This window comes from Lithobates pipiens, unplaced genomic scaffold (genome assembly GCF_037356315.1).
Source record: "Lithobates pipiens isolate NorthernLeopardFrog02 unplaced genomic scaffold, aLitPip1_a1.2 Scaffold_8, whole genome shotgun sequence".
In the NCBI taxonomy this organism is placed as follows: Eukaryota; Metazoa; Chordata; class Amphibia; order Anura; family Ranidae; genus Lithobates; species Lithobates pipiens.
The window spans coordinates 72,109,470-72,124,378 of NW_027507903.1; positions in this window are offsets into that span (position 1 = coordinate 72,109,470).

Here is a 14,909-nt window from a genome sequence, read left to right on the forward strand (position 1 = left end):
GCGTGTGTCTTTCAGTGCTTGGGTTCTGTTTGATTTCTACCAAGGACATTACCTGCATAGAGTTTTAGGCCTCATGAACACTGAGCCTGCTCAGCATGTCTGAACGACTTTTCTCTTGGCAGGAGAAAACTGCTTAACCTCCCTGGTGGTATGATTATTTCAGATTTTAGGTGCTGAAAGCGGTACCATTATTTTGCATAGAAATTTGGCGTTTTATATTGTAGGCCTGTAATTCTTAGAAATAATTCATGTAAATCTGTGCAAACAAGAGTCAAATAGACATCCCCGGTATGATGAAATGTGAAATATGAAATCATAAATTATTATATATATATATATATATATATATATATATATATATATATATATATATAATAAATAACTATAAATAATTATAAGAAATAATAATATAATAATAATAAAAATTATTCAATAATGCAATCAAATCAAAAACACTGAAATATGCTAAATTGCAGAATTGTCGCTGTCATTACTTTAATGCCCCGTACACACGAGCGGACTTTTCGACATCCAAACTCCGACGGACTGAGTCCGGCGGACTATCCGATCGTGTGTGGGCTGCAACGGACTTTAGCGAAGCTAAAGTCTGACGGACTTTAGAAATGAAGCATGCTTTAAATTTTCCCGACGGAACTCCGCCGGACCCGGTCCCCTTTGAAAAATCCGCTCGTGTGTGTGCTACTCCGACGGACTAAAACCGACGCTAGGGCAGCTATTGGCTACTGTCTAGGAACTTCCTACGTCGAATCCAGTCGTACGTCATCACGTTCGACTCCGTCGGAGTTTGGTGTGATGGTGTGTGGTCAAGTCCGTTCGGTCGAAAAGTCCGCCAGAACTCCGTCGGAACTCCGGCGGAACTCCGGCGGAACTCCTTTGGAGGTCTGTCAGACTTAATCCCTCTCGTGTGTACGGGGCATTAGTGTTTGATGATGAATTTCCCCACAAATTACTATCCCTCAATTCTGCAAGTGATTCTAATTTATTATCGCTGTTTTCTAGCTGGTCTATAACCACTTTTAATGTAAACTGACATTTTTTGGTTGGTATGGACAATCTCTAGTTTCCAGGCATAAAGAACAGTATTTATAATATCAAACTGCATGCAGGAAACTGGACAGACCACTAGGGACAAAGAGGGTGTGTAATTATTTGATACAGTACTGTAATCTGTAAGATTACAGTATACCGTATCTATACTGTGGTTTTTACTTTTTGAATTTGGAGCCGAACTCTGTCCCCATGCGTCGCAATGCTCGCAGGGAACAGAGCTTGGCACTGTCACAGATCGACCGAGACATGGCGGCTCGCTGATCACAGTGGGGAGACATCGCTGGATCCAGGGGACAAGGTAAGTAACCCCCTACATAGATCCTGCGACGGGATCCCGAGTCTGGCTCAGGAATACCGCTTATGGTAATGAAATCTTACCCCGAGTCGGACTCGGGAATACCGCCAGGGAGGCTAGAAACACAGTAACAGCTACATATTTCACACACGTTTAGGTGCGTTTGTTCTTATGTATATTAATGCATTCTCTTGGCCAGAGTATTAATATTAATTTATTCTGGCCATTAGAATTCATTAATGCGCATACATGCAAACGCACATTAATACTCCTATCGTTTATGCGTGTTCCACGTTTTTGGCCTTGGTATGTATGTGTTTAGGTATTTGGTAGGGGAAATAGACTGTAAGCTCTCCTGGGCAGGGGCAGACATGTATGGTTCAGTAAAAACTATTGAATGCTACTGATAGTAAAACTATGATAATGTATCATCGTCCTATAAATTCGAAAAAACAAATGGCAGAGGGTCTGAGGCAACCATGGACTCTCATGGTATGGTAAGAACTTACATATGCATTTGTATAAAAATATATAATTTATTGAAACAAAAACATGATTAAAAAAGTCCTAATGAGAGACAATATATAATATACATATAAATTCATTCTCTGAACAAGGACTGATCGGTTGGGCGTACATCCATCCAGGGAAGGAATCGGAACATCGTCCTAGGTCAGTTCAGACTCAACATCTCAACATGTCATTATATGCAATAATCTCTGTAAGGACAAATATATAAATAATCAAGCTTATATACAATCGAAAATACAAAGAATATTGATTGTAAAGATTGGAACATATATGGACACTACTCAAATCTGCCATAGGGGTGAACACGCTCAACAATATAAACAATACTAAAAATAATATGTCATATACATAATATCAACCCATAACTACATCATCATATAGAGTGAACAAAGGGAGCTTATCACAGCTGGATCGACCAACTCGAAGGACATCTACAGGCCCCCTAAGGGCAGATTCCCAGGCGAGTATAGGAACCAAGACAAGATACAGGGGATAAACAGACAAACTTGGCCAAGTTAACAAAAATCCACCTAATTCCAGAGTTTTTATGAACCCTTCCCTGAGTTTCTACAGTCTGGTAGCATGGTATCATTGCAATGTGTGTCTTTAGTAACATGACATGTATCTTTACAGAGTTTGAGGATTAGGACGGTTTGATGGTGTGAGTGAAGTTAAATAATGGATAAAACTTGAGGCGCCAGAGTTTTAAGTGGACCTGTCCCCCTTTTTCCTATATTTCACATCATGTATCTCTGAAAGCTGATATAAAATCATCTAACAATTTTTTTTTGGAATGTTTTTCTGGTTTACTCATTTTGTTTTTTTGTCCACTTCCTGCTTTCCCTGGAGGCATTGGTAACATAGCTCCAGACTCACAGATGCCCCCAGGAAGGCATCGCCACCATTAGGGATGAGCCGAACACCACCCAGTTTGGTTCGCAGCAGATCATGCAAACAGGCAAAAAATGTGTTCTAACATGCGAACACCGTTTAAGGCCACGTACACACGTGCGGACTGTTCGCCCAACCTTGTTCGTCAAACAGTTTGACAAACAGTCCGCTCAAAATTAGCATGAGCGGACTTGACCACACACGATGAACGAACAGTCCGCTGAAACCGTGCGCGATGACGTGAACGGCACGCACGACGGGACTAGAAAAACGACGTCCTATACACTGCAATGCAACCTTCGGCGTGTAAATTCTTTCTGAGCATGCGCGAGACTTAGTTTGACGAACAAGCCTACACACGAGCGGACTGTTCGCTGAAACAAGGTTTCAGCGGACAGTTTTTCGGAAATTCCGAAAAACCTTGTTCGTCAAACTGTCCGTTGAAACTGTCCGCTGAAAGCCCACACACGAGCGGACTGTCCGCCCAAACACTGTTCAGCGGACAAAGTTGGGCGAACAGTCCGCCCGTGTGTACGCGGCCTAAGTCTACGGGACACGAACATAAAAAATCAAAAGTGCTAATTTTAAAGACTTATATGTAAGTTATTGTCGTAAAAAGTGTTTAAGGAACCGGGTCCTGCCCCAGGGGACATGTATCAATGCAAAAAAAAGTTTTAAAAAAAGCAGTTTTTTCGGTAGCAGTAATTTTATTAATGCTTAAAGTGAAACAATAAAAGTTAAATATTCCTTTAACTTTCATACCTGGGGGGTGTCTATAGTCTGCCTGTAAAGTGGTGCATGTTTCCCGTGTTTAGAACAGTCCGAGAGAAAAATTACATTACTAAAGGAAAAAAAGCCATTTAAAAGTACTCACAGCTATAATGAATTGTCGGTCCCGGCAATACACATAAAAGTCATTGAAAAAAACGGCGTGGGATTCCCTCACAATCCATTACCAGACCCTTCAGGTCTGGTATGGATTTTAAGGGCAACCCCGCGCCAAAATAAAAAAAAAATGGCATGGGGGTCCCCCTCAAAATTCATACCAGACCCTTCAGGGGAGAGCACCCCCGCTCCTGAACCATATCAGGCTACATGCCCTCAACATGGGGAGGGTGTTTTGGGGTATCCCCCCAAAGCACCTTGTCCAATGTTGACGGGGACAAAGGTCTCGTCCCCACAACCCTTGCCCGGTGGTTGTGGGGGCTTTCAAATTTGCTGCTAATGTCCCAAATTGTTCGCTATTCGGCAAACACCTTACATTCAACTCGAACATCGGGCTCATCCCTAGTCACCATGGCCTTCAGGGAAATCCTCTACCTAAACAATGAGCTCTTGCAATATTATCATACTGCACATGCACAAGATCTAAGGAAAGGTTTTTTGCCCCAACAGATGCCTGCAGTGTCGTATGGTACATGCACAAGATGAAGTTATGCACTTCATCTTGTGCATTTGCAGTATCACGGATGTTTTTAAAATGGCAGTGCAGAGAGGGGGATCCAGGCAGCACAGCAGCAGGACAAAAATAGGAATGCATAAAGAAAATGTTACAAGGATGTTGGTAAGTATAATTGTTTTTTTTACCCCCTTATTGATTATTGGCATGTATTGGTAGGGACAAAGGGGGAGGGGTCCCCTTAAACTGGCTCTGCTTTCACTTTGTTCTTATCAACATTAACATAACAAAGTGCACCTTATATAAAAATATTTATAAAGAGATCACATGGTTATGTGCACCCCAATAATTAACTATTCTTTAGTAAAAACAAATGTATGATGTAGCGATGCTGCTCCAAGCGTGTTGGTGTCTCTAATAACTATACTGTTTGTTGCACATTTGGTTTCCGCTTTAGTCTGATTAGATATGTAAGCAGCTTCTGGGGATTGTCTATCCAATAATTGGTTTTATTTCACTATAAATATTTTTGTATGGGCATAGCATACTGGCTGATTATGAATAACTTACCTCAGATGGAAGCCCCCACATCGACCCTCGTTGTCCTCCTCTGATGCCGCCATCTATCCTAGAGTGACTTCGGGGTATCGCGGCTCCGGCGCTGTGACTGGTCGGAGCTGCGATGATGTCACTCCCGCTCATGCGCCAGGGAGCCGCCACTAACGACATGATCGCCGTTAGTGGCGGCATGCTCAGTGCGCCTGCGCGCCACTGTCTATGGCGCATGCACCATAGACAGTGGTGACTTTCTTTTGCAATGGTTTAGGAGATATTTCTTGTACCTACAGGTAAGCCTTAATCTAGGCTTACATGTAGGTAAAAGTGGTCTGTAAAGGTTTACAACCACTTTAATTGCTGCATTTTTCAAAATCCAAAAGCCAATATAAAGGAATAGTAGTGATTAAAAAAAGCATTTGTGGGTTTAACCAATCTTGTTTTTTTGTATAATTCTCCTTTAAGGGGGTGTGGCCAGAGGTGTGTCCTATGCCTGCATACTTTTGCTGATAGGTGTCCCTCACTCCCATCTCAAAAAGTTGGGAGGTATGGAAGCCTATGAGTCTCTAATGCATCTGCGAGACCAGGAGAGAGAGGACTAGAGGTGCTGAATGTAAATAAACACCGGAGGCCATGGCAGTCAGATCTCAGAAAAGCTGCCCATAAGTTAGAAGAATTTTGTTTGAAAACTTTCATATCAGAACTGTTTGCTCCTTTATCTGAACAAGGTCAGGAAGGGAGTAAAATCTTCCAGGGCTGAAGCGGTTAAAGCAGACCTTCAATGATTTTTTCAACTTTCCATCTATTAAATCTTCTGCCCTTGTTCTTTTAACTTTGGATAATAAAACATTTTTTTTTTCTGACAGTAAATAACTTATACAGCCCACTTCCTGTTTCTTGTCTGGTAAAAAGCCTAGGCTTATGACATCATGCACAGCTCTCTCACTCTCATAAGATTTTCCAATCCAGCATGCAATGGTTCTAGAGGAAGCACGCAATACCCTATTTTTTTCCATAAAAGTAAACAAATAGATGATCCGACTTTCTGAAAGGCGCTGTAGCTTCCAAGTAGTGTTTCAAGACTTCCCCGATGTCAAGAGGATGGACACTTGAAGAATCAATTGACTGAAACGCTGGAAGAACAATTTCCTGATTCTCGTGGAATACCAATGTCACCTTAGGATTCGATCCTAACATTGGAATCAAAACAACCCGATCAGGAAAGAAAGTAAGAAAAGGTTCCTTTAATCCTAGAGAACATATTTCGGAAACTCTTTTAGCCGATTGTTATGGCCACTAAAAAAGCCGTTTTGAGAGAAAAGGTATTTTTTATAGATAGCTTATTCATCTGTTGAAAATCTTCTCCTGAGAAGGAATCTAAGTCGAGGGGAAGATCCCATTTGGAGAATCTCGGTTTAAGGCCTAAGTCTCATTGCTCCTTTGAAAAATTGTCTGGTAAGAGGATGTCTTGCCCAAGAAACACCAGTAAAGGCAGAGATTGCAGAAACCTGGACTCACAGATAATGACAGATCCAAACCTGACAGGAGAAAACCCAAAACATCTTTTATTTTTGGGTCGTTATAGGAACCACCAGAAGAGGAGACATAGTCCATAAATCTTGACCAAATTCTCTGGTAAACTCAGTTAGTACCCTGTCTTCTGGCATTTAACAAGGTAGCAATTGCTGAACTTGGACACCCTAATGCTTTCAGCCTTTCCCTCTCAACCCCCAGACCATCAGATGGAGATGAGATGGGCACGGATGAAGAGATGTTCCTTGTAGTAGGAGATCTGTCCTGGAAGGGGAGGAACTGGGTCCCCGTAACTCAGCTGTAACAGGAGGGGAAACCATGGCCTATTGGGCCAATACGGAATTATTGCCACTACCTCAGCCACTTCCTGTCTGAGCCTTGAAAGAAACTGAAGGATAATCGGAACTGGAGGAAAGGCATAAGCCCTGAGGAATCTCCACTGATCCGTGAGAGCGTCCACTCCGACAGCCTGAGGACAACGACATCTCGTGTAATACTTTTTCAGCTTGGCATTGCAGGGTGATGCAAATAGATCCACCTCTGGTATCATTCCCAAGACGGGATCCAGTTGAAAAATTCCGTGTGGAGAGACCACTCATTGTTGTCCAGGGAGACTCTTAAGAGGAAGTCCGCCTGGACATTTTGAAGGATACACAGCCGTCAGGTCCGACAAGTTCGCCTGGGCCCAGGACATGATTGGATTCACTTCTTTCAGAAGGGAGAGACTTCTGAAGGGATGCCCCCCTGTCTTTTGATATATGACACTGTCGTTGTATTGTCTAATCTCATGAGGACTGAGGGTCCTGATTTCAAGTGGAGAAAGGCCCGAAGGGCCTGGAAGGCAGCTCGAAGTTCCGACACGTTTCGAGACCACACCTTGGGGTGGAAAATCCCATCTGCCTTGGGCTACTTCTGACAGACAGAGAGTGCCCTAACCTCTGCTGCTGGCATCTGTCGTCACTGTTACCCAGGAGACTGGAGCTATCGAATGGCAGTTGAGAAGATTCCTCCGCTGCAGCCACCAAGGGAGACTCTCCTGCATGGAAGGAGTTATCCGAACAAGATGATCTTGCAACTCCAGATTCCACCGAAGCCCCTCTGAAAGGGCCGCTATCAGGGAAGTAATTTGGATCAAGCTCACCATCTCCCTGAGAAAAGACGCACACAAATTCGCCAAAGATCCGCAATCCGGCGCACGCACATTTGCGGCCCTACTGAGCGGCATGCACGAGTGAGCATAAGCACACCCATAACATGAATTCCCTGACCAGCATATAAAAGGAGCCTTAGCACACAGACAAGTTGCTGGTTTGTCTCAGCTCACCTGTGTTCCTCTGCTTCCTGTTCCTGTTTACCACTTCCTGTTGTGACCCAGATTGCCTGAAGACTATGCTGATTCTCTCCTGACCTGACCCCTGGCTTGTTTAACGGACTTTCTGCTCTTAGCCTTGCTGGCTCCCGGACTGATACCTGTGTTTGACCCTCTGCCTGCCTCTGGATTAACCTCTGTCTGCTGCACTTAGCCTTGCTGTCTCTCGGACTGATACCTGTGTTTGAACCTCGGCCTGCATCTGGATCATCCTCTGCACTCAGCCTTGCTGGCTCCTGGACTGATTACTTGTGTTTGACCCTCGGCCTGTTTCTGCACTTTTCTTACCTGTTTTACAGACTTGCTTGCTACTTATCTTCTGGTCCGGTCCATCCTGCACGAGCCCTCTTCCAGACCTTCACACAAGTCAGGTATCCTGCTGGAGGCTTGTGCCTCTTAGTGCAACCCACTCCCTGTATCATCTCCAGGGATGGTGTGCGCTGAGTCGCAACAGCCACCGCTCTCTGCATCTTGGCCTCGGTGAGTACCTCTTTGCTGATAGCCGCATCCTCCATTGCGCCCACTTCAACATAGGTGCTGTGGCTACCATGGTGCAGACTATCCTGAGTAGGGATGAGCCGAACACCCCCCGGTTCGGTTCGCACCAGAACTTTCGAACGGACCCCACGTTCATTACGAACATTAGAACCCCATTGAAGTCTATGGGACTCGAACGTTCGAAAAGGAAAGTGCTAATTTTAACGGCTAATATGCAAGATATTGTCCTAAAAAGGGTTTGGGGACCTGACTCCTGCCTCAGGGGACATGGGTCAATGCAAAATAAAGTTTTAAAAACGGCCGTTTTGGCGGGAGCACTGATTTTAATGACGATTAAAGTGAAAAAAAAAAGTGAAATATTCCTTTAAATATGGTGCCTGGGGGTGTCTGTAGTATGCCTGTGAAGTGCCACGTGTTTCCCGTGTTTAGAACAGTCCCTGCACAAAATGACATTAAACGGAAATAACACCATTTAAAACTGCTTGCGGTTTTAATGTTATATCTGGTTCCTGCAATATGGTTGAAAATCATTCAGAAAAATGGCATGGGTAGCCCTCCCTGCCCATTACCAGCCTATTTGGGTCTTGTACGCATATTAAGGGGAACCCTGTACCCATATTAAAAAAAGGAAATGCGTGTGACCCCCAGGCCCTATATACTCAGAACAGCAGTATACAGGCGGTGCAAACAAGACAGGGACTGTGTAGGTTTGTTGTGTTAAGTTGAATCTGTTTGTAATTTTCAACTGGTACATTTTTAAAGTGTAGCTCCAGTCAAAAAAACTATTTTTAAGCTTTTTGGAAAACATAGGGAAGGGTTATCACCCTTGTATAATTTGTTTTGTCGTCCATCTTTTTTCATCTCACTTTCTGCTGTCTCCTTGCGTTTGCAAGTAGGAGATGTTTGTAAGTTGGATGTTTGAAAGTAGGGGCTATATGCTCTGCAGAAATGGCGGAACAAGGTGTTGGTTTTGCCACAACATTGTAAGCCCTCAAAGTGACTCTTGGTGGGCGCTGGAGCGCCCTGCTGTGAACGATTATATCAAGAATTGTAATTACATGCCATTGTTGAACAGTGGTAGAAAAATTGACCTTTGGTGGTTGTGGTGCTGGTGCCACAACACTATAAGTCCTCACGTTACTCTGGGTGGGCACAGGAAGGGGCCCTCCTGTGAAATATTATATCAAGAATTGTAATTACATGTCCCTGTTAAACAGGGGCAGAAAAATTGGGCCTTAGGCACTGGTGCCATCACACTGCAACCTCTGCCATATACTCTAGTTTTATTGCAGGAATTAGCCCTGCTGCAAAGCATTGCATCAAAAATTGTACTTAAACGCCCCTGTTAAACAGGGGCAGAAAAATTGGGCCTTAGGCACTGGTGCCATCACACTGCAACCTCTGCCATATACTCTAGTTTTATTGCAGGAATTAGCCCTGCTGCAAAGCATTGCATCAAAAATTGTACTTAAACGCCCCTGTTAAACAGGGGCAGAAAAATTGGGCCTTAGATACTGGTGCTGGTGCCATCACACTGCAACCTCTGCCATATACTCTAGTTTTATTGCAGGAATTAGCCCTGCTGCAAAGCATTGCATCAAAAATTGTACTTAAACGCCCCTGTTAAACAGGGGCAGAAAAATTGGGCCTTAGGCACTGGTGCTGGTGCCATCACACTGCAACCTCTGCCATATACTCTAGTTTTATTGCAGGAATTAGCCATGCTGCAAAGCATTGCATCAAAAATTGTACTTAAACGCCCCTGTTAAACAGGAGCAGAAAAATTGGGCCTTAGGCACTGGTGCTGGTGCCATCACACTGCAACCTCTGCCATATACTCTAGTTTTATTGCAGGAATTAGCCCTGCTGCAAAGCATTGCATCAAAAATTGTACTTAAACGCCCCTGTTAAAGAGGGGCAGAAAAATTGGGCTGCTGGCATCACCCAGAACCAAAAATGTTCTTCCAACATATCAGCGGAGGAGGAAGAGGATAGACAATCAACATAACAGGACAGTCACTCAGCATAGGCAGTCTTGAAGGGATGTGATATTTCAAAAAAAATTATTCGGTTACATCAGCTTCAGGTGCTTGGTAGCTGTGGGTGATCCAAGACTGATTCATCTTGATGAAGGTCAGTCGATCAACTGATTCGGTGGACAGGCGCACCCTGTGATCGGTAACAAAGCCACCAGCAGCACTGAAGGTGCGTTCCGAAAGAACGCTGGATGCAGGACAGGCCAGTAGCTCAATTGCATACTGTGCAAGCTCTGGCCAGTGATCCATCCTCAAGACCCAGTAAGCCAGAGGATTTTCGGTGGGAAAGGTGTCCAAGTCTGACCTTGCCCCTAGGTATTCCTGCACCATGTAAATTGGACGCTGGCGATGGGTGCTGGAACCAATCATACCTTGGGGCTGCGGACTAAAAAATTGTCTGAAAGCATCAGTCAGACGGCCACCTTCTCCACCGCTCCTTCTGACTGATGCCTCAGCAACATGTTGTCCAGGACCAGGAGTTTGTGACCTCCCAGTCTCTGGGAACGCGTTGCACAGAGCTTTCTGCAAGGCCTCCCGGAGATGTCTCATCCTCTGCTCCCTCTGCGATGGCAAGATAAGGTCGGCAACCTTACCCTTGTACCGTGGATCAAGGAGAGTGGCCAGCCAGTAATGGTCCCTCTCCTTGATCCAAAGAATACGAGGATCCTTCCGCAGGCTTTGCAGGATCAGGGAGGCCATGCAGCGTAGGTTAGCTGAGGCATTCGGTCCGGAGTCCTCTGGGTCACTAAGGACAACATGATCCGCAGCTACCTCCTCCCAGCCACGTACAAGTCCACGTGTTTCTTGGGACTGTAAATCATCCCTATAAAACTGCTGCTGCTGATGCTGAGTGCCAGCCTCCACCTCCATGCTGACACAATCATCCTCCTCCTCCTCTTCCTCCTCCTCACCCTCTTCCTGTGTGATGGGTGGCACAGCAGGAACACTGTCTGGATAAAGGGGGCCTTGAGAGGCAAGGAAGTCCTCCTCTTCCTGCCTCTGTTCTGCCTCAAGTGCCCTGTCCATTATTCCACGCAGCGTATGCTCCAAGAGGTGGACAAGAGGTACAGTGTCACTGATGCATGCACTGTCACTGCTCACCATCCTTGTGGCCTCCTCAAACGGTGACAGGACAGTGCATGCATCCCTGATCATGCCCCACTGGCGTGGTGAGAAAAAACCAAGCTCCCCTGACCCTGTCCTGGTGCCGTAGTCGCACAGGTACTCATTGATGGCCCTCTGCTGCGTGTGCAGCCGCTGCAGCATGGCCAATGTTGAGTTCCATCTGGTGGGCATGTCACATATAAGGCGGTTCTTGGGCAGGTTCAACTCCTTTTGGAGCTCAGCCAGCCGAGCACAGGCATTAAATGATCGGCGGAAATGCACACAGACTTTCCTGGCCTGCTTCAGGACATCATGTAAGCCGGGGTACCTGCCCAAGAACCGCTGCACCACCAGGTTAAGGACGTGAGCTACACAGGGCACATGGGTCAGTTGTCCCTGTCGGAGGGCGGAGAGGAGGTTGGTGCCATTGTCGCAAACCACCATTCCTGGCTTAAGCTGGCGTGGCGTCAACCACCTCTCGGCCTGCCCCTGCAGAGCTGACAAAACATCCGCCCCAGTGTGGCTCCTGTCCCCCAAACAAACCAGCGCAAGCACGGCATGGCATCGTTTTGCCTGCAACGCCTACGGAGCACCGCTGGTTCTGAGGACAGAGCACTGGAAGAGGCCATGGAGGAAGAAGAAGAGGAGGGGGTGGAGGAGAGAGGTGTGTCACAACCAATAGTAGCATTTTGGAGGCGTGGTGGCGGAACAACCTCCAACACTACTGCACCTTGTCCTGCATCCTTCCCAGCAGCCAGAAGAGTGACCCAATGGGCCGTGAAAGACAGGTAACGTCCCTGTCCATGCCTGCTGGACCATGAGTCAGCGGTAATATGCACCTTACCGCTGACCGCCCTGTCCAGCGAGGCAAGGACATTGCCTTCCACATGCCGGTAGAGAGCCGGAATCGCCTTCCGTGAGGCGTTTGGGGACCTGCCACTGAGGAACCGCACATTGTACAAACTCACGGAAGGGGGCCGAGTCTACCAACTGAAAAGGCAGCAGTTGAAGTGCTAGCAATTTAGCCAAGCTAGCATTCAACCGCTGGGCATGTGGATGGCTGGGAGTAAACTTCTTCTGCCGGTCCAGCAGCTGGGGCAGGGACATTTGCCTGCTATAATCGGATGTGGATGTACCACTAGCAGAGTTCCCGGAAGCACTTGGCTGTGACACACCTAATTCTACACCTTCATTCCTCTCAGAGCAGGTTTCAGAGAGGACTGAAGGTCTAGTGGGGTTGGAGATGCCAGCTGATGAGGGGCAAGGAGAGGTCCGCTTTGTTCTTTGGTGTGGGTCTTTGAGGTACGCTTGCCAACGAGCTGCATGGCAGGTCAACATATGTCTGGTCAAGCATGTGGTGCCCAAGCGGCTGATGTTTTGGCCACGTGAGATACGCTTGAGACATATGTTGCAAATAGCAGCGGTGCGATCTGATGCACTCGTCTCAAAAAAGGCCCACACCAAAGAACTTTTAGAATAACGCGCAGAGGAAGCGCTCTGCGCAGGCGGAGCTCTGCGGTGTGATTCAGTCGGTGTGCTGCCCCTAAGCTGGCCCCCGGAGGGCATCCTGCCTCGCTGGACATGTGCCTCCTCCTCCTCCTCCTCCCTCCTTCCAGGCACCCACGTGGAGTCAGTGCCCTCATCATCCCCTCCCTCTTCATCGCTGTAGCAAACCTGGCAGTATGCTGCAGCTTGTGGAACATGACTGCCAGATTGCTGTCCTTCTTGAGCATCCCCTCTCTCTGCGCTCACGCTACTGCCTTCCTCTAGCTGAGTGTCATCATCAGAGCCCACCAAACACTGGGCATCCTCCTGGAGCATGTACCCAACACTGTGCTCAAAGAGTTCAGGAGACTCCTCAGGAGGACGTGGTGGGTCTAGGGAAGGAGTCACTGATGATGACATTGAGAGGAGGGAAGACGATGTGTTGGCAGCTGCTTTGCTACTACCCTGAGACTGGGTGAGAGAGGATGAGGAGGATGAAGAGGGCTTGGTCATCCACTCTACCAAGTCGTTGGCATGTTCCGGTTCAACATGTCCAGCTGCAGAAAAGAAGGACAAGCATGTCCCATGGCCACGTGCTGATGACAATGCACCGCGTCCACGACCAGCACTGTTGTCTCTAGACACAGAGCCTGCTTGCCTTCTTTTATCGGCTCGTGCCTGTCTGCCTCTCCTTGCTGGCCTTCCAGACATGGTAATGGCCTGAAGGGAGTTGGGTAAAACAGTAGTTGGGTAGTTTATATTGTGGAGGCACACAACACCCACTAACTCCTGCAGATGCCTTTTTTATAGAACAGCAGAGTTAAAGGGGTATATACAGATGTATACTGTGCTGTGCTGGAAGCACACACAACTTCCAATAACTCCTGCAGATGGCAATTGGGCCCAAATAGAGAACAGCTATGTAGGTGGATTATAGCAGTATGTACTGGGTACAGAGCCCGCAGACAGCACACACTATCTCCTAACACTACTGACTGCAAGCTCTATTATTAAAGCTAGATCACTAGCTATATAGGTGAGGTGAATATAGTGGTGTATACTGCGGTCAGGACACAGACAATAACCACTACACAAGAGAAAGATAGGAAATCAGCCAAAAACGATTGGTGTGTAACTGTGTTGAAGGTACACAGAACACCCACTGCTTCAGATGCCAACACACTACACGAGGCCGCCTCAAAGGCGGCCTTATATAGTGTGGGGCGTGCACTACACAGCCTGAGCTATGATTGGCCACAGGCAGGATGCCTGTGGCCAATCATGGCTCTCCTCGCTGCTGGCGCTGCGATTGGCCAAGCATGCGGGGTCACAGTGCATGCTTGGCCAATCATGAGCCAGCAATGCACTGCGCCATCGCAGTGCATTGTGGTCCACGCGCGCCATACGAATTTTGACGCGAACGGACCAAGAGTTCGGATTTCGCCGAACGCCCGAACAGCCAATGTTCGAGTCGAACGTACGTTCGACTCGAACATGAAGCTCATCCCTAATCCTGAGACATTGAGAAGCCCTGAGAAGGGGAGCCGACACTGCAGGGTGAATTCTGTGCCCTATTACCGGGATCTTCTCCAGAGGAAGAGAGATGGTGCTCTTCACTGTGTCGAACTGTGCCTCCAGAAACACTAGTGACTGTGTCGGATCCAAATGACTTTTCTCCTTGTTCAACAGCCAGCTGAACTCTATCAGGACAGAGATGACTTGATCCCACTGCAACAACAATTGCTCCTTGTCCTGTGACAGCAGAAGTAAATCGCTCACATAATGATGTAACCGGATACCTCTGACTCTGATCAAGGCGACTACCGCCAGTAAGAGCTTCGAAAATACTTGAGGCGATGTTGTAAGCCCGAACAGGAGACATATGAACTGGAGATGTTTTTGGTCTACTGCAAACCTGAGATATTTTTGAAAATCCTTCACAATTGGTACATGAAAGTAAACTTTTTTTAGACCAACCAATTGCCCGGTTGTATTGTCTGGCGTATAGTTAATAAGGTTTCCATCTTGAACTTTTCCTTTTTTATAAAGGACTTCAGATATGTCAAGTCGATGACTGGCCTCCATGAACCATTCTTTTTGAGGAGCATAAAAAGGGGGGACTAAATCCCTTGAAATTTTTCC